Here is a 22,331-nt window from a genome sequence, read left to right on the forward strand (position 1 = left end):
TTACTTAGTAGGAGTATTTGATTTTGGGACACTAATTTCTGGATTCAAATACTACTTATTACATAAATTATTATTTTTCAGAAAGTATACTCATAAGTCATAACTATATTATTTAGCAAATTCAAATTTTATGGGCTGGAATACCCTCCATCACCGCCACCGCCACCGCCATGAGCAGCAGCATTTTCAGGCATTACGGAAGCGGAAAACCTTGCCGCCATAGCAGCTCCGGTACCGCCGTAATTACGAGACAGGATCACAACAATAAAAACAGCCCACCAAGAAACTACATCACGCCTTTCCATGACTGCCAAAAAAACAGAGAAGAAGGATGTTGTAGTGGTAAATGGCGGCCATTCCCATTATACATATATATAGAATCATGGCGATTGAGTTGTAGGTGTGGAGCATGCTTCATCACTTTGGTACTAAACGCATTCCGCACACAAATGCTGATTTTTATAATTATAAACACTCATTTACTCCACTAATTCTTTTATTTACCTAGGATTTATTATTTTAAAATAATCTCTAACCTATATTCATATAGTATTAATTTTATAATAAAATATGAGTGAAATGAGTTAGCAAAGTGTAGTTTACTTATCATTTATGATAAAAAAAAGTGAAAGTGAACAATTAATGGGGGATAACCAAAAAAAGCAAAAGTTGACAATTAATAGGAGTAAAGGCCAAAGCTATGCGAGCATATCTTATTTTTTATTTTGGTCCTAAGCTTTATCTTTTGAATTTTTTTGGTCATGAACTTGAAATCGGATCACAATTGGTACTCAGTTAACAATTCAGTTAATATTTAACGATCAATGATTTTAATCACAATTTTGATCAACCTAAGCAATTTTTAATGGAATTACCAACTCCTAATCATAATCTTAATTATTTTAAGGATATATGGAGACGTTTAATCATAACCCTCTCTAAAGTAGTACTCCTACATAAAAGGTATTAGACACTAACTTTTGGGGTGTCAGACATATTAACTTCATTTCCTTTTTAAAAAAACATCTATCTTATTTTATTCACAATCTACTTTTTTCTTACTCTCTCTCCTACTTTTCCCTCTCTACTTTCTCTCTCCACTTTACTATTTAAATATCAATTCCAAAGTCATGCTCAAAAAAGTGAGTCTAATCTTCCGGGACGGAGGGAGTATATACTCCACATTAATATATTTGTGCTTGCCGGAGATGTCTAATGCGGTGAGGTTGCAGGCCTCGAATCCAGTCGCGCTTCGCTCTAGCTCCCGCGGAAATGGCGGCATTGTTTCCCCTCCTACCCGGCTGAGTCTCCGGCTTCCCGCTCCCCGCCGCGCTTCTTTCACTCCTCTCCGTCGAGTATGCTACGTCGGAGCCCTCCGCCGCCTCGCAGCTCACTGCCGCCGTCGGATCTCCGCCTCAGTTGACCCTCTCTCACCGCCACATTCAATTCCTCAGTCTCACCGCCTGCGCCGCACTCTCCATTTCTATCTCTCTCTACCTGAATTTGATAAATTTGGGGAAAATCTACGTACCCAGCTTGTGATTGATTCATTGCATTTTGGTTGGAGTTGCTGGCTGCGTTGTTCAGCTAACCTATTGAACTGATTGATGAATATCTCCACATTTTGAAAAATTAGGGTTCTTCGCTTCCTTTGTTTGATGTGTATTTTCTTTAGTTATACAAATTTAGGAATGATTAAATAATTAAAAATTGCTTAAGTTGGTTAAAATTGTGTTTAAAATCGCTGCCTGTTAAATATTAACGGAATTGTTAACTGGATCGATTGTGATCCGATTTAATATGACGGGACCAAAAACTGAAAAGATAAAGTATAGGGCCAAATTCAAAATGAGCATATGTTCATATAATTTTAGGCTATCTTACATTAATAGAGTACATAAAATATGAATAAAATAGATTCGAGTAGCAATTTTCGGTTACATCAGTGTTTATATATTATAACAATAGATTATATTAAAATAGTTAATTAATATATTTAAGAATCATAATGTTAGTCTCGAGTTATAGTTGAATTGACAAAAGGTGAAATTTCAAGCTCAACCCATCATCCAAAATAATTTTTGGCCTGTTCCGAACAAACAAAAATACAAAATATTCCATTCAATTTTCACATAGATTAAGAATGCATTTAATGTTAAGAAAAAGTTTTAAGTGTAAATATTCTATTTTATGCCCTTATGTATTACTCCCCATTTTATTTTCTTTAGTTACATTTATGGACATCCCACAAATGGAACAATAGTTATTGGGGACAGATTTAGACGGGTTCGAGGACAACGCCCTATGCCAGCTCACAAGAGTCGAAAACTCATTGAATTCGGTATTTGGAGCTCCTGCTAACCCCAGTGTGGCTGTTTGCCAAAACCGAAAGAACTGACCTATTTCCGACCATCGTCTGCTTTCCTACTACCAGCGACGACCGCCACACAAAATTATATTCTATGAATACATACAAATTTGCATGACTTGAGATCTTGCAAGAATTCCACTCAGGAGAATCTTATCACAAAAGCACAAAAGTGAGGGCACTATCCTAATCTTTTCCCCTGTTATATGCCAATAATTCACTTAAAACACACAAGCACCATGATTTTGCTATTCATGTAACATAACATCGTGCCACAATTCCCAAAAGAAAAAATGAATGCCTATCAAACTAAGAGGCTGACAGCCCCTCTGACAGCCCCTCTCCCACAAACAGTCCAATCACATCTCCCATAAAATGTTTGCAAATTCTTGAAAATATTCAATCTGTTGAGAAAGGACCACTCGTAGGATTTAAGCCACTCAAAATTCTAGAATGCAAAAGGGATCACATCAGCCAGTTGTTCTGATGAAACCACCCATGTTTCCAATAACATGAAACATCAAACCGTCCAAATCACCAAAACAGGGCATATAGTTATAACTTACTATTATACAAACTTACAAGTAAAAATACAAAAGACAAGAATGCCATTACAAAATAGGAGAGAGACCAAAAGTAATGATGCAAAAAGATTCTTATTATTACATGATTGTAGATGAATAATGGAATCTTATACCAATGGAATCATCTCTCTCCAATTGCTTCTAACTTAATGTGGGACCAGATTATGACTATATATGTATGTATGACTACTTGGAAGCTCTCCACACAAAAGAAGTGATTGGCAGTATGAGTGTATCAATTTAAGACACAAAACACATATCTCAAACTCTTTGGAGAACTTACATGATGTCTGTGCTTATTATCCTCACACTTGTGTTTCTTTGTCGCTCCTTAGTTGATGCAGAGATTTTGCATCAGCAGACAGAAGAAGACGACATTCATAGTTCACATGGACAAGTCGAGCGTGCCAGAAAGCTTCGACAATCACCTGCAGTGGTATGACTCTTCTCTGAACTCAGTATCACAAACTGCCAGCAAGCTCTACACCTACAACAACGTTGTCCATGGATACTCGGCTCGCCTAACAGCAGACGAGGCTCGGTTGCTTGAAGAGAAACCGGGAGTCCTCTTGGTTCAAGAGGATAAGAGATACGAAATCCACACCACCAGATCACCTGAGTTCCTCGGAATCCTCAACAGTGATGAGTCCAGCACGCCAAGTGACGTGATCATTGGCGTGCTGGACACAGGGTGGCCCGAATCAAGTAGCTACGATGATAAGGACATGGGCCCGGTCCCTCCCGGCTGGAAGGGGCGTGTGAAGCAAGCAGAACCTTCATCCCGTCGAGCTGCAATCGCAAACTGATTGGCGCAAGGTTCTTCTCGCAAGGGTATGAAGCAGCATACGGACCAGTAGACGAGACTAAAGAATCCAGATCCCCAAGGGACGACGACGGCCATGGAACACACACGTCGACCACAGCAGCTGGATCAGCCGTGGTTGGAGCAAGTCTCTTCGGCTATGCTGCAGGCACAGCACGCGGAATGGCCAAGCACGCGAGAGTGGCAGCGTACAAAGTATGCTGGCTGGGAGATCCTCAGCAGCGACATACTAATGGCGATGGACAAGGCAATCGAAGACGGTGTCCACATCCTGTCGCTGTCACTTGGTGGATCAGTCAATGACTACTTCCTAGACACCGTTGCAATCGGAGCGTTTGCAGCAGCGTCTAAAGGAGTTTTTGTCTCATGTTCAGCCGGGAATGGAGGGCCGCGTCCAGGTAGCTTGTCTAATGTCGCGCCATGGATAACTACAGTGGGGGCTGGCACGATGGACCGGCAGTTCCCATCGTATATCACCCTCGGAAACGGTAGAAAGCTAACAGGGGAATCACTCTACAGTGGGAAACTATTACCTGTCTCATTAGTCCCATTAGTTTATGCTGGCAATATCAGTAAAGCATCCAATGGTAATCTCTGCATCGAAGGAGGCCTAATCCAGGAAAAGGCCAAGGGGAAGATCGTGGTGTGCGACCGAGGGCTGAACCCGAGGCACAGAAAGGTCTCGCAGTTAAAGAGGCCGGTGGGATCGGATGATTTTAGCAAACACTGAGGCATTCGGAGAAGAGCTGGTTGCTGACGCGCATTTTATACCCACAGCAGCAGTAGGCCAGGCTCCAGGCGAGGAGATAAAGAAATACGCCTTTTCAGAAGCGAATCCGACTGCCACAGTTGCATCTGGGCGCACCCAGCTCGGAGTCCAGCCATCACCTGTCCTGGCAGCATTCAGCTCAAGAGGTCCAAATCCAATCACACCTGATATACTGAAACCTGATTTGATAGCACCGGGTGTGAACATACTTGGTGGTTGGACAGGGAAAGGTCGGTCCGACAGGATTGGCTGAGGACACCCGGCACGTGGACTTCAACATAGTTTCTGGCACGTCCATGTCCTGCCCTCACATAAGCGGACTAGCAGCGCTCGTTAAGGCCGCCCATCCAGAATGGAGCCCTGCAGCTATAAAATCAGCACTGATGACGACGGCTTACAATAGATACAAGAATGGAGAAAGGATAAAAGACATTGCAACTGGAAAGCCATCCACACCGTTTGGTTATGGTGCTGGACATGTGGACCCTTTATCCGCGCTACACCCTGGTCTAGTATACGATGCAACGACCAGCAACTACGTAGATTTTCTGTGTGCCATAGGATACAGTTCTAGAATGATAAAGCTCGTCGCGAAGCAAGAATATCAATGCAAGGCGGGCGTGAAATACAGCGTCGCAGATCTTAATTACCGTCTTTTGCTGTTCCACTTGAGACGGCCTCAGGGCCTCGAGGTGGAGGTGGTGGTGGTAGTAGCGCGCTGACATTTGTCAAATATACGAGGAGCCTGACAAATGTGGGAGATCCAGCAACTTATAAGGCCTCGGTCTCTCAGGAAACGGATTCAGTCACGATCAAGGTTCAGCCGGAAGTGCTCAGCTTCAGCGCTCCCAACGAGAAGAAGACTTACACGGTGACATTCGCTGCAACGTCTATGCCCTCAGGAACAAGCAGCTTTGCTCATCTGGAATGGTCAGATGGGAAGCACACTGTTGGTAGCCCAATTGTGTTTAGTTGGACATAGTAGTATCAAGCAATAATGATTTGATTGTGAGACATATACATTCCAAAATGCATACATCATTTTCTTTAAAATCTTGCCACTAGATCTCCTCTAGAAGCTAACTGCTTCCCCAAATGTAATGAATAAGCATAGCACATTGGTTTAATTAAAATAGCAATGAAGCTATTAAAATTGCAACTGTTATTGTAGGTCTTTCCCCAAGAAAGGGAGACCTTCCGAAAATTCTCAACAGCCCGAGTCAAGCCCGGGCAGGCCGAAGAGGGGTTTGGAAATAGTTTTCAACCAGCAATAGACGCGCCTCAGTTAGAACCTCGCTAGCTGCGTCATTGCCCCAAGCGCAAAGATACTTTTCCGGTTCCACTTATTCGCCCTTTTATACAACAAGCTACACTCGCATTTTCAGTGTAACAGCGATGTGGGATAAATAGTATGCCTACCTCCCGAGCAAAATGCTGTAGCATGAGCTTCCATTAGTGGCATCTCCAATTGCCGATGGATTCCTTTTGGTTCTCCGACATCACCGCGCCGGCGGCTGTATGACTAAACATTCTCATTTATTAGACCATTGTGATCCAATTTATAGTAATTTAATTCTAATTAAATTTTTAATTGATTTTAGTTATACAGTACATACATACTACTAATCGATAAAATAATGCTTTAAAAAGTTATGAACATCATCAGAATTTTAATCGCATGTGAGAGTAACACATGTCAATCAAAATTTATGATAAATGCCAATATTTCCTAAATTAAAGATAATTATGAATCTATGATTAATTGGAGAGCATAGTCTACAATAAAAAGAATTTCAATTAAAAAAAAAAAAAAAAGCACAATCATTTTGACCGCAGACACCAAGAACCGAAAACGACACCGTTGTATTTAGATGATTGCAAAAAGGAAAAAACCTCTTTCTCCGTAGTTGCAGCTTCACGATACAACAATTGTTATTCCCAAATCCAGAAAAAGACCGCCGTTTTCCCACAATTCCGTTTTCTCATTCAATTACACCTCAATTTTGTCCCGGTAGATTGATCTGCGCCAGCTAGGGCTTTGCTTATTGTTTTCTGGGCATCTTTCATTTGCGCCAGTTTTATTTTTAGCTCCAATTTGTAGATTTAATTTAAGGGCCTGTGTTTTTGGGTGAGAAAATGACATCCACATTTGATAGATGGGAAAAGGATCCGTTTTTCTCTGCTGCAGAGGACGTTCAGGAATCTGCCGACAGGTGCCTTCAACAACTTTCCTATTTTTTCATTTTTCTCTATTGTTTTGTGGTGGTGAATTTTTAAATTGGGCAATTCTTCGGTTGGTGTAACTGATCGAATTTATCAAATTAATTGTGAAGGATGGAATCGACATATAGAACATGGATTCATGCCATCAAGGAGCCCTCCGGTTCTTGGAATTTGGATGAGCTTCGGAGAGATCTTCAGAGAAATCATGGCACAACCAAGTGGCAGGTTATTTGCTTATGTTATATGATTGAAATGATTTATCTCTGTAAACTTGTAGTATTGTGTAGCGATATGTTTTCTGCTTTACGTATTCGAAAGGGTTTTGGGATTGCAGTTGGAAAAATTTTTGGACGTGCTGAAAAGATCGAGTTCCCCTTTGGTAGAACCCTGGGCCGATGATGAAAAGGATAGGCATAGAAATTTCATTGTTGCAATTGAGAATCAAATAAAAAAAGTTGAAACCTTTTTGAATGAATCTAAGTACGACAAGGCAAGCCTCCGTTGCCTTGGGTGCGGTTGGATAAAGGGAGCGAAATGAGCTTGCACTGTTTCTTTCAGGACAATCATTATTTTCCCCCGAGTAAACTCTATGGAAAGCTCATGCTACCCCCGGGGGCGGGGGCAGGAAAAGGTGAGGCTGATCAACAAGTGAATAAGGGAGTGTTCGAGGAGTTCATCTCATTTGGTTGAATTGGCTAAAGGGTAGAGGGTAAGGGGGACAAGTTTGCAGGTCATCGGAGGAAAAAGGGGAAAGTGCAGACATTAGCCTGGAAGATTGTGGTAGCTGATGATGCTCTGCACGATTATCTAGTGAAAAACCCGACCCTCCCCGAAAGATACCTATTTTTTCGGGATTCTTAAATACCATGGAATCATCCATGTGAATTAAGTGGTAAAAGAAGGGGTTACAAGAAACTAAAGCTTACTGATGATGGGCCTCAGGAGGCTGGAGCCTCAAATCTGACTAGAGTTAGAATCAATTATATCTACTATTATCTTCTATTGTTAAGTTGTTATCAATCTATGTATAACTGAGTTGCTAATTTGATCATAACTTTCTTTGTACATGAAGGGGGGTTACTACATGCTATGAGAAGAGTAAAAGTTGCCTTGAAGGCTGTGATGATTATGAAAAGCAATGGTATGGTTGGTATGGTACTATCCAGAGACAGCTTGAGATCCCAGTATCATGTGCAAATAGCCCGGCCCCCTTTTCAATTAAGTTTTTTCCCTCATTCTCATATTCTGCTTACTTGGTGAGCCTCCGATTAGCTTGTTTCTATTTGATAGTGTCATTTCGGGAATGGTTCAGTTGGGGTACTTAAGATTTGATCGAATCTCAATTTGATAATGGTTTTTTTGATGTCTTATTGTGTTTTTGACCCTTCTCCTTGAGTTATAGGTTACACAGTTTTACTAGACTAGATTAATCCCCCCTCCACTTTGCTGTATGAAGTGTACATATGAGATTATTCCCTTACCTGTCCCTTAAAAGTTCTTTATACCTTTTTCAAATTTTGTCCTGATATTCCTTTTATGGGCCCGGATTAAATGATGCAAAATTTTCTGGGACATGAATGAACTACAGTCCAAATTTTTCATCCATTTTTCTACAAGGTAGGGGAAAATATGTAATTTTGTATCATAATTTGCTCTTTTTTGTTAGTCCCTGCTTCATGCAAACGATTGGAGTTGCTTAAAATTTTGTGAAAATGTGTAGATCATTTATTGAGAATTGGGAAATATGAAATTTCTAGAAGTCTGGATCCCCAAACAGTAGTTCCCTTTTCCTGAATTAATTTAAAGTCTTAACATTTTAAATTTGTAGACAGATTTAGCTCTTCAAACTAAGATTAGGGCCTGTCTTTATATCATTTTTTGGCTTAAAACAAGTTTTTATGGTGCTGCCAATAATTACAATTTTGTTTTTTTTACTTTATAAAGAAATTAAATAGTACTAGGATTACACGATTATGAACCAAGAAATAAAGAAATGGAATCTAGGTGAATATGAAACCTGATTATATCTCAGCATACTTTTTTTCTTGAATTTAAAAAAAAGATGAGTGTTTTAACACAGTAGTGTTTCCCAAATTTTTTGTGTTTTGAAATAAATGGCAAACCATACATGAATCATGAAAACCTGATGTGTATATAGAAACTGCAATTTTAAATTCACCTTGAATTGCTGTTATCTTCTGTACTATGTTGCATTTCCTAGTACTATAATTGGTCTGTTCTGTTATAACTCTGTAATTGTGCTTTAATATAAACATACTTATTGTGTTATTCAACTGCAGTTTTTTTTGGGTTTTTGCGTTCAATCTGAGGAGGAGCTTCGTTTCTCCATTCTAATTCAGATTCATCTATGGAAAAGATCGAGGGGCAATGGCTTCACCTGCCTCCCTAAATGATGATACACTGCATTCATAGAACTATTTGATAGAACTGTAATCTAGCATTCATGCTTATGGCAACACCATGAGAGGTCCCACTACCCCGTTTTGTTTTTGCGTGTTGTAGCTGATAGAGCCTTGTACCATTATATCTTTGAAGCTGCTGCTTTTGACCGATATGTTGTAGTATCAATCTGTGTGTTGTAGCTGAAGAGCTCGTTGTACCATTATATCTTTGGGGGCTGCTGTTGTACCATATGTTGGTATGATCTTTTAGCCTTTTCCCGGCAGAAACTTCTGTCATTTTCGCTTCTGTTGTCTCATTGGTGTCATGTATCGAAGACAGCTTGTATATAAATTTTTTTGATTCTGTATAGTCCAGTTCTGGACATCTACAAAACATATGTTTGAACTAGAAAACAGCATTATCGTATAGTTATCTAATGTTTTATATAGAAAGGCAAGTTTTTGAGATGCTATTTTATATGCTGCAGGCTTTGCAATAATACCTTTTATAAATATCATGTTTAATACATTAGAAATCAGCTGCCAAAAATAAGACTATAAGTGCAACACAACATGATGAACCCTTTTTGTGCCAAGCAAATGACATACGAAATCAAACTATTCATTAAATTTCCAAACACAAAAACTTTGAATACAATGGAAGGTAAAAGTACTTTTCTACTACTCCTTTGACAATTTTTTGACATCTCATTCTTCACCATGTTTATTGGCAAATTCGACACCTTGGAATGTTAAACCGGACTATAGTACCAACTGCCATAAGCCAAACCAAATCCCCACCCAAGCCCCAACCCGACACCACAGCCACCACCAACAATGACATAGTAAGTAGCATATTCTTGCAAGATTTTACCTGCACCAAGTCCAAAGATGTTCAAGGGTGCACCTGAAAGAAAGAGTGACGCAAGTTCAAGAAAATATCTTCTTTCTTGCTGCATGACCAGCGCAGAATATAAATATATCCATGTCTAATAAAAGTTACTCCCTCTGTTCATATAAGACCTTATTTTACATTCTTTTTCTGGGAAAAGTGACGAAATCTATCGCTGCCTAGACAAGCATTCTGCATTCTGATGAATAAAGCAAGGTAATGGTTTCTACATGTCTCAGTCACTATGTCATTTGATACCATATATTACCATTTCCATATCATAGGAAATTGCAATCTGGTTTGAAATCACCCATCATGAGTCGTACGAACCTATGGATCAGGTTTCGTTTGAGATGGAGATACAAGGAACATTAGTTGACCATGCAGGTTGAGTAAATGATAAACAGTGATCTATAAATTGCACCCAAGCAGCTTATTATTTTCTACGAGAGGTCTGTCCTAATTCTTTGTTCATATAACAGCACTAATTAATCTCTAGTAAGTTGGCAAACAACGGACCACATACAGTTCTACCTTTTAAAGTGCAGCAATTCAAAGCCCGGGGGGTGGAACACCGTTAATGATTCATGAAGTAGAAATAACTAGCAACGAAAGCGAACGTCTTCAGACATTTAAATGCACGAAAAATCTAAACTTGACAGGCTTCACGAGCTTAATAGCATCATAACAAGTTGGATGAATGATGAAATTAAAATTTTCATATATTTTAGTATTTTTGAATTTTTTAGAATTTTCGTAAACAGTGAATTACTATCAGATGTTTTTATTTCGGTCCACTTTTAACACTTTATTTGATACTCCATTAAACATGATTTCTACCAGTAAGCGTGGACCATGTTTTAGTGTTTGCCCCAACTTAATTAATCAATTTTCATTACTGTACCAAACGATGTTAATATAATCATTGTAATTTGTTTATGACCAATAGATATATACTATTTTCTACTATTATATATTGTCAGTTGCTTAACACGTTTTTGGGTATTAAAAATTAGCCTCAACCTTAATAATAAACTAGGTTCATTTAGTGTGTCGTCATTATCAAATTCAAATGTGTATCGTTGGTTTTAATAAAAAGGGCCATGCACTAGAGTAATGATGAGCCATCTCCACACTCAAACGCAATTAAATACTAGTATATGATTAGTGCTTGTATTATCATAATTAACTTGGAACTATCGATTTAGCCATACTCAAGCTTCTATATTTATCATTCTAGGCTTTTATTTGATTAATCTACACATATTAGTATTACTAACCATATTATTGTCAAATAGTTGATTGGGCGACAAGAAGGAACTAAAACATCATTTCCCCACAAATTTAAACATATCTGTAAAACTCCCTTTCTGCAGAATCTCATTGCAATAATCATAACCACCCAACCACGCTTAATCATCATCACTCCATATTTCCCACTCCTAGTTTTCCAATTCACACACACTCCAAAACTCTTAACTCAAGCTCATCCAACATAAAGATAACAATTAAATTTAGACAAAAAGGGGAAATTTTGCTAATTGTTGACATAGAGAACCAAAGACTCATTTCCCAAAATATATACAAATTAAACAGAATTTGGCTAAGTTTAGTTTCCCAACTTCACTACTTACCTCAGTTGATCAGCCTTCTATTTTCCAACTATGCTACTAATAATTTTCTTGAAATGGAAGAAGCTCTTCAATTGCTACTCACATGTCATCACACATCCATCCTCACCACAATGCCGTCGTGGGACCCCCAGCGCGGCCACCTTGGCCCTATACGCGGCCGCCTCTTCGCCCTATCCTCCTGAGGCAGGTCCACGCCTCGCTGATCGAACTGAACCTCAGCTCGGCGGGAGGAATGAAGCAGTCCATGGACAGCCCGGACACGTTGAACGCCACCTCCTGGATCGGCCCGCCTCCTCCATCCTCGTCTCGTGTGGCTCATGGCCGTCTCCCAACCTGAACAGGGTCGCCTCGGACCTCCCCGAGTGGGCGATCATGATCCCCTCAACCGGCCTGTAGTCATCAAGGAGCGAGTTGATGGTCGCCCCCCAGTACACGGCCTCGCCCCGTTGGCCTGTATCCGCTGCCAAGTGAGAGTCCTCCAAGTGCACGAGCAGCCCCGCCCGCTGGCTGAAGTACCCGAACAATACGTGTCGGATGATCTCCGCCGGCCCCTCGCTCCTCGCCTTGAGCGTGTGGGGTCGCACAGAGCTTCAGGATGAAGCAATCCTCACCGTCGATCTTCTTCTCACCCGTGCACCTCGAGTTCACGAACATGCTCGCTGTCGTCCTCGGATCAAGCCCCTACAAAATCCCAAATCGAGTTCAAAGACCTAACAGGAAAACTCATCCCAAAATCAAAAGATAAGATTCATTTAGGGCAGTTTGGCAGGGAAGATAAATAAACAAAACATGATTAAACAACACATTTTATGCCGTTTTTAGTCGTATAACTCCAAGATAGATGAATTATCAATCCTACCAAACTGCGGACATTCAAATACCTGGAGGGCGCGGCGGAGGGGGGCGCCACACGAGGCTCCCGTTGCAGCCAGCTTGGACCTTGCTATCTCCGAGGGCTAGCTCGACATACCACATGTCGGGATTCATCTGCCACAACTCGAAGCTACCAGACTCGGCCTCATTGGCCGAGTTTGTGCTCTTCAGCACCTTCGTGTCCGTCTCTATAAACAGCATTTATTGCTCCAGTTCATCTCAGGAGCCCAAGCTCATTAATGGAGAATATTCATTATTCACACAAATACGAACACATTTAGTGAAGTTGATGAAGAATTGGATGATGCATCATAGATTCTCACCAATTTCTATTTAATCATCATAAAAATCGAGTCTTTACACCAAATTGGGATTTTCAAGAAGGGAAAGAGAGAGACTAACAATGGGGGTATCTTTGATGCAGAGGTGTGGAGGGGTTCGTTGTTGCTAACGTGCACGGGCCGAGCGGCGCACCCAAGACGCCGAGGAGAAGGCGCAGATCGGAGGCGGCGGAGGCGGAAGGGGCGCGGCAGAGCCAATTGGCCCACCGCTCGGATTTGGGGTCGGAGGAGTCCGGGCCCTCGCGCAAAGGGGAGAGGGCCTCGGGGCGGGGCGGAAGCTGCCCGATCTGGACATGTATATGTCGGGCGGGCCGAGGCTGCTGGAGCGCCTGCGGCGCGGAGGAGGCCCGAAGCGGAGGGGAGGGGCTGCGGGAGCGGGAGCGGGCCGGGGAGAGGCCGCGGACGACTTCGTGCTTGAGAGCGGAGAAGAAGCCTTGCTTTCGGTCCATGGTGGCAGCAATGCAGAGGGAGATGGGATTGGCAGCTGCTGCGCTCTGCTGCTGCTAGTGTGTATGTATAGTCAGGAAAAAGGAGAGAGAATGACGTTTGGAAGAAGCACAGCATTTTTCTTTTTGTTTCACCCTTTTTATACAGTGTGACTAACAAACTGCAAACAGAGTAGTGAACAGTGACTTTTTTTTTTTTTTTTGCTTTTTCTTTCTTATTTCTTTTTCTTTGTCATTTTATATAAGTGAATGGCAAAATGCATGAAAAATCATAATTTCGAATTACATTTTCATTCGTCCAACTTTAAAATTAGCAGAAAAAACATTATAACTAAATTTATTTGTAATTATTAAATAGTAACAGTAATTTAACATAATTTATCTCGTCTAAGAAATGTTTCATTAAAATCATCACCTATATATTATACGAAGACGGTTTGATTTTCTGGACGTAAATCAAACTATATTATTTTTCTGGCTGGTTTTTGAGTGTGACAAAATTTGTTTATTTTCTGACATTTAAAATATTCACAAAGGTGGTTTTTTAAAGATTGATTTTACTCTAAAACTCTAAATACAGTATTAAAAATTAAGACAAAATTATTAAAAGCTAAAAATTAAATTGCCAGAGACACAAAATTTAGATCAAATATGCGATTGAGTATCACACGTATACATAAAACGCGTATTCGCATTTTGATATACTAAAACTAATTACTATGTACAACGTCAAAACAATAATTAGAGATCATGCAAAAATAGTCATATTTAATCACTTAGATGATGAGGATAGACATCTTTAATTGATGTGGATTTTATTTGTTTTTACGCCACTTTTAAACCCTCGTATTTCACTAGTCACGATTTGTACATAATTAATGCAGAATTCATTGAATTCAGCTATCCAATTAATGTGAAAGCTAAATCCTCAAACAAAAAGCATCAACAAAATGCTTTTTCGATATATAGGCCAAATTTTGTTTAAATTACCATTTTGATTGAATATGATCAAAGTCATAATTATAAATCAAAGCTTGCAAATTAAATCGATTTATTACAACAATTTGCAATCATCAAATAACGAGACTAATTTTCGTTGAAATTTATAATCACATGGATGGGATAATTTTTTTCATTTACGACTACGGTTTGTAACTAAACCTATTGAATAACCCCAAAAATTAGTCTCGTGAGACAATCGAAAAAATGCAGTATTATGATTTAATTGGCAACATATGAAATTATGGAATTGACTAAAAATCAACAAAGGGATCATCTGGTTTGTCATATATATTTGTGCCCAACACCCTTTAAAGCACTGGGCCGGACCGCCTCGCGATTCCCGGCCCCGAAAAAATTAGGCACGCATCCCCCCCGGGGTTTGCTTCCCCCCGGCCCCAGCCCCTCCCCCCGGGGCGTTATATCCCGGGTTTCCCTTTTTTCCCCTCCCGACTTTAAATTGGTTGGGCCCGGGCGCAAGCCCCCCGATTTTTTTTTTTTTCTATTTATACATTTGATTTGCTCCATTATAATACTTTCCCCATAAACTACTCTCAATCCTCTAGTATTTCAACATTTTTTGGTTCTTATTGGTTTAACAAAAAACGCCGTGGAATTTCGCAATCCAGAACGGAATTGCCCCCGACACCCGATCCAAATGCAACGCCAATTGGGTTCCCTCCCAATATGGACATGGAATGCCCTTGATGAAAACGAGACCCGGGGAAAGGAGCCCACTCAAGGAGGGGGGAAAAAAGGGCAAGGTTGCCGATGAGGAGGGTAAAAAAATATCCAAGAACAAGGGTCAAGAACTTTGTCAAGTCTCGGGAGCTTGACGGAACCCAAACCAAAGCGTTCCGGGGGTTGCAAAAGACAACGGGTCGAGACGGCCGTCGAGCATACCACGGTTTGGGGGGGGTCCGGGGGAGATGAACAAGGGAATGGCGGGACAAACGAGCCCCATGGGGACGGGCACCAGAGGCCCTTGTGGACAAGGCCAAAAAATTCCACGGGAAGAAGCACCCTCTTCGACTTTTGGAAGTTTGGGGTCAGAAGAGCCCGAAGTACCCCGGGTGGGGGCGGGGCAAACCAAATTTTCCCCCGGACACTACCCCGGGCGAAGGAGGCCCGCCAATCGATCCATGACAAACATTTTTCCCTCTCCCCCGGTACTCAAAGCCGTCCGATGGGCACAAAGGGGGGCAAAGAAAAAGAAAGGGAAAAAGGAACAAAATTCCCGATGCCGCCCCCGCCCAATCCTTCCTGGACAAGATTCGACTTTTGTCGGAATAAGTATTATTGCAAAGGGGAGAGGATTTGACATCGAGGATACCGACAATGTCGGGAGTTCGAGCTCGAATTCACCGAGATGATAATCCTTCGCGCACAAATGAAAAAAAAGTAGTTCTTTTTCTAAGATTTCAATTTTTCTATTTTTGGGATTTGTAATTTTTTTTTTCGGGATTTGTAATTTTCTTTTTTTTGTAACAATGAATTTTCTGGGTTTTATTTGTTATCGTTTTTATTTACGAGTAAAATAGGCATAGGTGTAATAGTGCAAATGAAAGTTGTGGTCCCAGTTGTGGCCGGGGTTTTGGGGTTGTGGCCAGGGCCCCAAATTTAGGGGGAAAATTGACGGGGGGGACTTGGGGAAAAACCCGGTTTGGGGTTTAAAGGGTGCCCTAAGATCATGTCTATTTTTATTATCTTTGTTTAATTACTTTGTTCTCAAAAGATGGGCTATGATAATGTATCTTGTTCCCTTTACGATGTCAAAATATAATTTTAGTATATCGTGATTATTAACCATTTTCACTCATATTACTAATTTAATTATATTAAAAAAAAAATTTTTTTTGTCTTTTTCTATATTCTCTCCGTTCCATAGTAATGGAGATGAAACTTTTTTTGGGAGATTAAAAAATGGGGGTAGTTAAGTAAAGAGATAATAAAGAGAGAGATGAAGAAAAAAAAAAGTAAAGAGAGAAAGTAGGTGTAAAAAAAGTTTGATTTTTTAAAAAGGAAATGACTTTTTCATAATGTCAAAAAAAAAAAGACCTATTCTAAACGTTAAAGGAAAATTTTCTTCTGGGGAAAGGGGGTATTATACTATCTCGCTATTATATTAACTAACTAATTAAAACCATCTAAAAATTAAGTAGTATGGTGTAGACTAAACAACATTTATTATCAAATTTATTTCCAAACTCACCACATGCCACATGGGAAAAAATACATAAAAATAGAGAGAAAAAGACTAAAGTCAAAGTCAACCGTTCCAAAAGTTGAGATTCTAAAAAAAAAAAAGAATCAGCAAGATGTTAAATGCCAAAGAGGAAAACGGAGCAAGATCACATGCTCGCATACTATACCCAACCATTATTCCATTATCTGCAATGTATTCTATTTCGTTTAAAAAAAAAGGCAAATTTGTGTAAATTGGGTAATTACGTTATTGGATTATTATTCCCTTTACACTTGCATCTATCCAGTCGTTTTTAGAGAAACCCAATGAGCAGTTAATTTTTTAAATTTTTTTTGGTAATTATAATATTAAATTTACAAATTCCAATCATATGTAATTTAATTACTCCCTTAGTCAAAAAAATATCCGTTTTAAAAAGAAAGAATTTTAATCAAAGAAATTAGTAAAATAAAAAAAGAATAGGTAAAGTAAGAGAAGTAGGGAAAAAGATGTAAAGTATGGAAAAAAAGAATGATAAAATATGGGAGGAAAACTTTTATTTTAGAAATTAAATGAAGCTATTTTTTTTTGGATATTCTAAAATAATAAAATGAATATTTTTCATGGATGGATGAACCATTAAGTCACACCTTGATAGTGTACAATCAATTGATCTTAGCATTTCAATTAGTATCATTTGTCATATTGTGTTATAAAATGCATTGTATTGTTATTTTTGGGGGCTCCGTGCACTTCGTAAGTATATTTGAAATATCATCCAATAAAGTTATACTAAATATCATATTTAATGGTGTCATATTTGAAATCAAAGACACCACCTAACTAATCATGCATGATGCAAAAAAAGTCAAAACAGATTTTGGTGGTGGTTGTAAAAGAATAGTTTCTCCACACCGTTTTCAAAAGAAAAGTTTATTACTGAAATTCGTTTTGACAACCAATAATCAAAACATATAGTGGTGTTAAAACTTGATTAATAGTCATAGTTGTAACATTAAATAAAGAAACTCAATAAAAATATAAAATTAAATTGAGAAGTACGTGAGAAATTTTTTTAGTGTATGCCGCGAATGGCGGGGGAATAATTTGCACCATTGTTTTCTTTGGCGTTTTTTTTTTAAAATTTATTTTGGATAATTGAAGTTTCATCTCTGAATTAGAATGCCCAACTATGTATAATTAGAATTAAGAGTAAAAGGGAAAGTGTTTAACACATGATCATTTTAATTTTGGTTTTAAATTTTTTTTTTTGGGTTTTTTTTCTGACATTTTAAATCGAATCCCTTGTAAATTTCAATAGTTTGTTTAATTTTTTAACTCAACGGTTTAACTCAATTTTGACCAAATTAGACTTTTAATTCTTTTAAGTCACTAATTAATTCCCTAATTTATTTGAAGCAAAAAGAAGAAGAAGAAGAAGAAGAAGAAGAAGAAGAAGAAGAAGAAGAAGAAGCTGATTTTTAAGTCACTAATTAATTCCCTAATTTATTTGAAGAAAAGAAAAAAGAAGAAGAAGAAGCAACTCATCACATAAGCCATGGCTTTTGAGCAGCAAAAACCACCTCTCCCAGGAAATGCCCCTTTACCCGACCACAACCACCCCTCCGCTGGTATCAAGATTAAAAATGATTCCTTATACTTTTTACGGTGCCTTCGCACTTGCATTTGGGAGGAAGTTTTATTGGGATAAGAGGGTATTCAAGTTTCTAATTACTTGGGCCCGGTCCAACTGCTATTCAATAATTGTAGGGGAAAAAATTAATTATTAATTTCGGAAATAAAAAAAACGCCAAATGCATTTAACGGTAAACAATTGTCCCCCGGGGGATCGTTAGGTACGGATTCACTTTTACCTTTCCCTTTTTTTTCTTCATTAGGAAGCTCTAAACTCTAATCAAAGGGTTTTGTTTAGTTATCAAGATTACAACCAAATAACTATCAACTATTACAACTATAGTCAATATGCTAATTTGGGGTTTTCCCCGATGTATCAACAAAGTCTCCTAAGAACCTCACCCCTAACACAAAGCCCTTTAAACACAAGTCTCCTAGGATGGCATGCTTTTTTAGAATATTTGGCCTTAGCACTCATGGACCTAGCCTATTATGCCACAAAAATGGTTTTATAAATTTAACAACTTTCAAAAAGCTTTTTCACATGTAAAGGGGGGCACAAAAAAAATTTTTCATAAAAACCCAAATTTTTTTTTAGCTTTAAAAAGGCACATAGACCCTTTTTCTTTTCATACAAATTTTCCCCCCATTTTCCCCCCCATCCCCTCATTTTTCAAGAGAAAAAGATAAGACATTAAAGGGTTATAGAAAGACCCGAACATATTAACACCCTTTTAATTTGAAAAACATAACCATTTTAAAACTTCAAACACAAAATTGCCAATACCAAGAATTTACATTTTTTGTCATCACCATTGACACAAAAGTTTTAGTTAAGGTTTCAAAGAAACATTTCCCCGGGAAAACTCACATGATAAGTACATCCAATCAAAATTCAATCATTAAGGAAAAGGGGGCCCAAGAAAAGGGCATTCAAAAATTGCGATCATCCCAAAGAAAAAATCATTCAATTTTTTCATAAGTAGCCACATTAACAAAGGTTTAAACCCGGGGGTATTGTTGTTGGGAAACTTTTCTTAAAAATTTAGTGCCTTCTTTTTTATAGTGCCCAACTTCACCAAAAATTAAAACATTTCCCCATTTTTTGGATCCCATTTTAGACCTAGACCTAAACTTCTTTCTAGAGTTTTTTCAAAAGCCATTACTTAACCTCCTTTGGGTTTTCCTTCCCCCCCTCTAGATTTAGATCTACCTTTGACATTTAAAATTTTGTTATAAGTTTTTCCTTATAAAAGAACCCTCCCCCTAAGCTCAAGTTCTTTAGATTTCAGGAGCTAATAATAAGGTCTGGGAGATTTTAATCTCTACCATACTTAAGGGAAACCAACGCCACTATAGGAACCCAAATGCCATTCATCAAAGCTATGCTAGTGTATTCATCTATTGTTTTATCATTCATCTTTTAAACCCAACAAGCTTCCAAACCTATCTACATTGTCATCCATATCTTTTGCAAGATCGTTTTAAAATTTTAAAAAACTTTTTAAGGTTTTAAATTTTTTGAAGACATCGAGGTTTCAAAAATAATAGTATCAAGCAATTTTTTAATTTCAACAAAAACTTTCATGATCAACCCTTTTCCAATCACGAATCGAAAATTTAACACAATAAAAGCCCAAGGGTCATTCATTTCATCAATTTTATCCTTTAAATAAATATCCTCGGGAAAGTACCATCAACAACTTTGAACACTTTTTTTTGAATTAAAAAACATTTCATTTTCATTTCCAAATAGCAAAATCATTTTTTCCATTTTTAAAAAAACCCTTAACAGGTTTTAGCCATTTTTCCAAGAACACGGGAAAAAAGACAAAAACAGAGCCTTTTCAAAATAACGCAAAACATACACAAGCAAACAAGGACAAACACACAACCAACTTAGAGGGGACCCCAAATCCTTGATCCCCGAGCAAGATTCAAACCTATCCCCCCTGAATCACTCACTACCGGAGGGCGGGGGGGTCACTTGGGGGCAAGAAAAAATTTTGGGCAAGTAAAATGAGATCACAAGATCACAGAGAAACAAGAACCAACGGAAGCAACACATAAAAGAGCACCAAAATCCTAAGTCTTTTCCAAAAAATGTCTTTTCCGTAAAACAAGAGCCCAAGCCTATATTTGGCACTAAAAAAAAAAGAATAAAACCAAGAGCGAATTTTCCGAAAAGGGAAACCCCCTCTCGAAGGAGGATTCCACTTGCCCACTTGCGACTTGGGGGTCACCCATTCCCCCCTGTGGCTCCATTACCACCGTAGGGACCGAAGGGGCGATTAAATTTACCAAGACCCCCCTTTTTTCTTCTAAGCTCACCCAAACTTTAACCACGCGATCGATTTTGTCAATTGTCAAGATTACAACCAAAGAACTATCAACTATTACAACTATAGTCAATATGCTAATCTAGGGTTTTGATGTATCAACAAAATCTCCTAAGAACCCGCACATTGAACACACAAGTCAAAAAACCAAACAAGATCCTCTTGGATCTATAAAGAAAAGGCAAGTTAAACAAAAGAACAAGAGATAACATAATAGATCAAAGAGGCTCGTGACCTCCCAAACCTGATCTATTCAACCAAAACCAGTTCAAGGAGCACCGTTGAACCCGACTAGAGATCAATCCTCACCGGAAAAACAACAACCCACGACTCAACCACACGGATAGGAAGCACCGAACACAATCTCACGCAAGAAACCCACACACCAAACCCTAGTTCTTCACAACCCCTCACAACCGGCAGTTGCCTTCACCACCACTCACACTTGTTCAATCACCGAAGAAACCGTGAGAGATCACCCAAGAATGGTGGAAGATCCATCGGAGAAGAAAGGGAAGACAGAGAGAGAGATTTAGGTCTCGGTAGCAAGAGAGAGAGTTCGATAGAATGGGGACTCAAGAGTCTCTCCACTCACATAACTAACACACTCCACAATCCAACGGCTCAGGGGCGGATCCGAGGAGAGTGCACGTGGCAAAATCTGGGGCAAGAGGTAGTCATTTGGGCTCAACTCAAATCAATAACACATGGGCCAAATAAATAATCATCCCAAATGAAAGTCCATCAATATCCACCCCATCAAATACTACTACAATACAAACTCAACTCAAATTGATAAAATTTCTAGGCCTTGTCGTCGTCAGGGGATGGAGCGGAAGAGGGCGGAGGGTGGTTGTGATCGGAGTAGAGGGGGATTTCTTGGGGGGAGGGTGGTCCCGCGTCAAATGTCATCGATGTGATGAGCTTTCTTCTATTTCTTCTTCTTCTTTCTCTCTCTCTTCTTTCTCTTTGCTTCAAATAATTAGGGAATTAATTAGTGACTTAAAAAACAGAATTAAAAATCTAATTTGGTCAAAATTGGGTTAAACCCTGACTGCTATAAAATTAACTAATTATTGAAGAGGGCCAAATGTGATCCGATTTGAAATGTGCAGGGCCAAAAAATCCAAAAGATAAAGTTTATGACCAAAATCTTAAAAGTCCAAAATTCAAGACCGTTTGGCCTTTACTCTAGAATTAATTGTTGAACTATCCACCTTAGTGAAAATATATGGTACATAAGTAACGTTTAAGAACTCAAATTATCCTAACACTTCAAAAAATGTCTTGAAATTTAATTTCACTTTATGTATACATAACCTTTTTCATCAAAATTTACTACTACTTTCTTTGTTCACGCCTAATTGATCCATTTTCAGCTGAATCGAGAATAGTAACAAAATGTCTCCAAATTTGATTTTCAGTATATAATTCGTCTTTCATTTAATCTATATTCAATATAGAAATCGTCTTTTCATTTAATTTACTATAATACAGATTTCATCTTCTTTTAATTTCGATCATCCAAATGGTACATTCAATTAACAATAAACAATAAACAATTTTGGTTAAATATTAAAAGGCGAATGCAGTTTAACACGTTCTTCAGTAATTAAATAAATTGTAGGAAATATGGATATGGGTGGACATGTATTTGAGCATTGATATTTCCTTTCATCGAGTGACAATTCGTAGTAGAATTTTGTACTTACATTTGTCAATATCAAATATAAAAAAAACTACTACCTCCCCACGAAAATTTGTCCCATTTTTCCATTTTCGTCCTTCCCAAAATTTGTCCCATTTCACTTTTACCAT

General features: G+C 38.7%; 1 non-coding gene and 3 pseudogenes across 1 annotated transcript; 2 read left to right on the forward strand and 2 right to left on the reverse strand.

Moving 5' to 3' along the window:
• Positions 1-3,112: 3,112 nt before the first annotated feature.
• LOC125198904 lies at positions 3,113-5,703 on the forward strand (annotated as a pseudogene).
• A 12-nt stretch (positions 5,704-5,715) lies between these two features.
• Positions 5,716-5,871, reverse strand: LOC125198918. Its single transcript, XR_007172485.1, has one exon. It is a non-coding gene; the product is annotated as a U4 spliceosomal RNA (small nuclear RNA).
• A 534-nt stretch (positions 5,872-6,405) lies between these two features.
• Positions 6,406-8,099, forward strand: LOC125198914 (annotated as a pseudogene).
• A 1,095-nt stretch (positions 8,100-9,194) lies between these two features.
• On the reverse strand, positions 9,195-13,358 carry LOC125198915 (annotated as a pseudogene).
• Positions 13,359-22,331: the final 8,973 nt, after the last annotated feature.

The sequence above is a fragment of the Salvia hispanica genome, unplaced genomic scaffold (assembly GCF_023119035.1).
Source record: "Salvia hispanica cultivar TCC Black 2014 unplaced genomic scaffold, UniMelb_Shisp_WGS_1.0 HiC_scaffold_321, whole genome shotgun sequence".
Lineage (NCBI taxonomy): Eukaryota > Viridiplantae > Streptophyta > Magnoliopsida > Lamiales > Lamiaceae > Salvia > Salvia hispanica.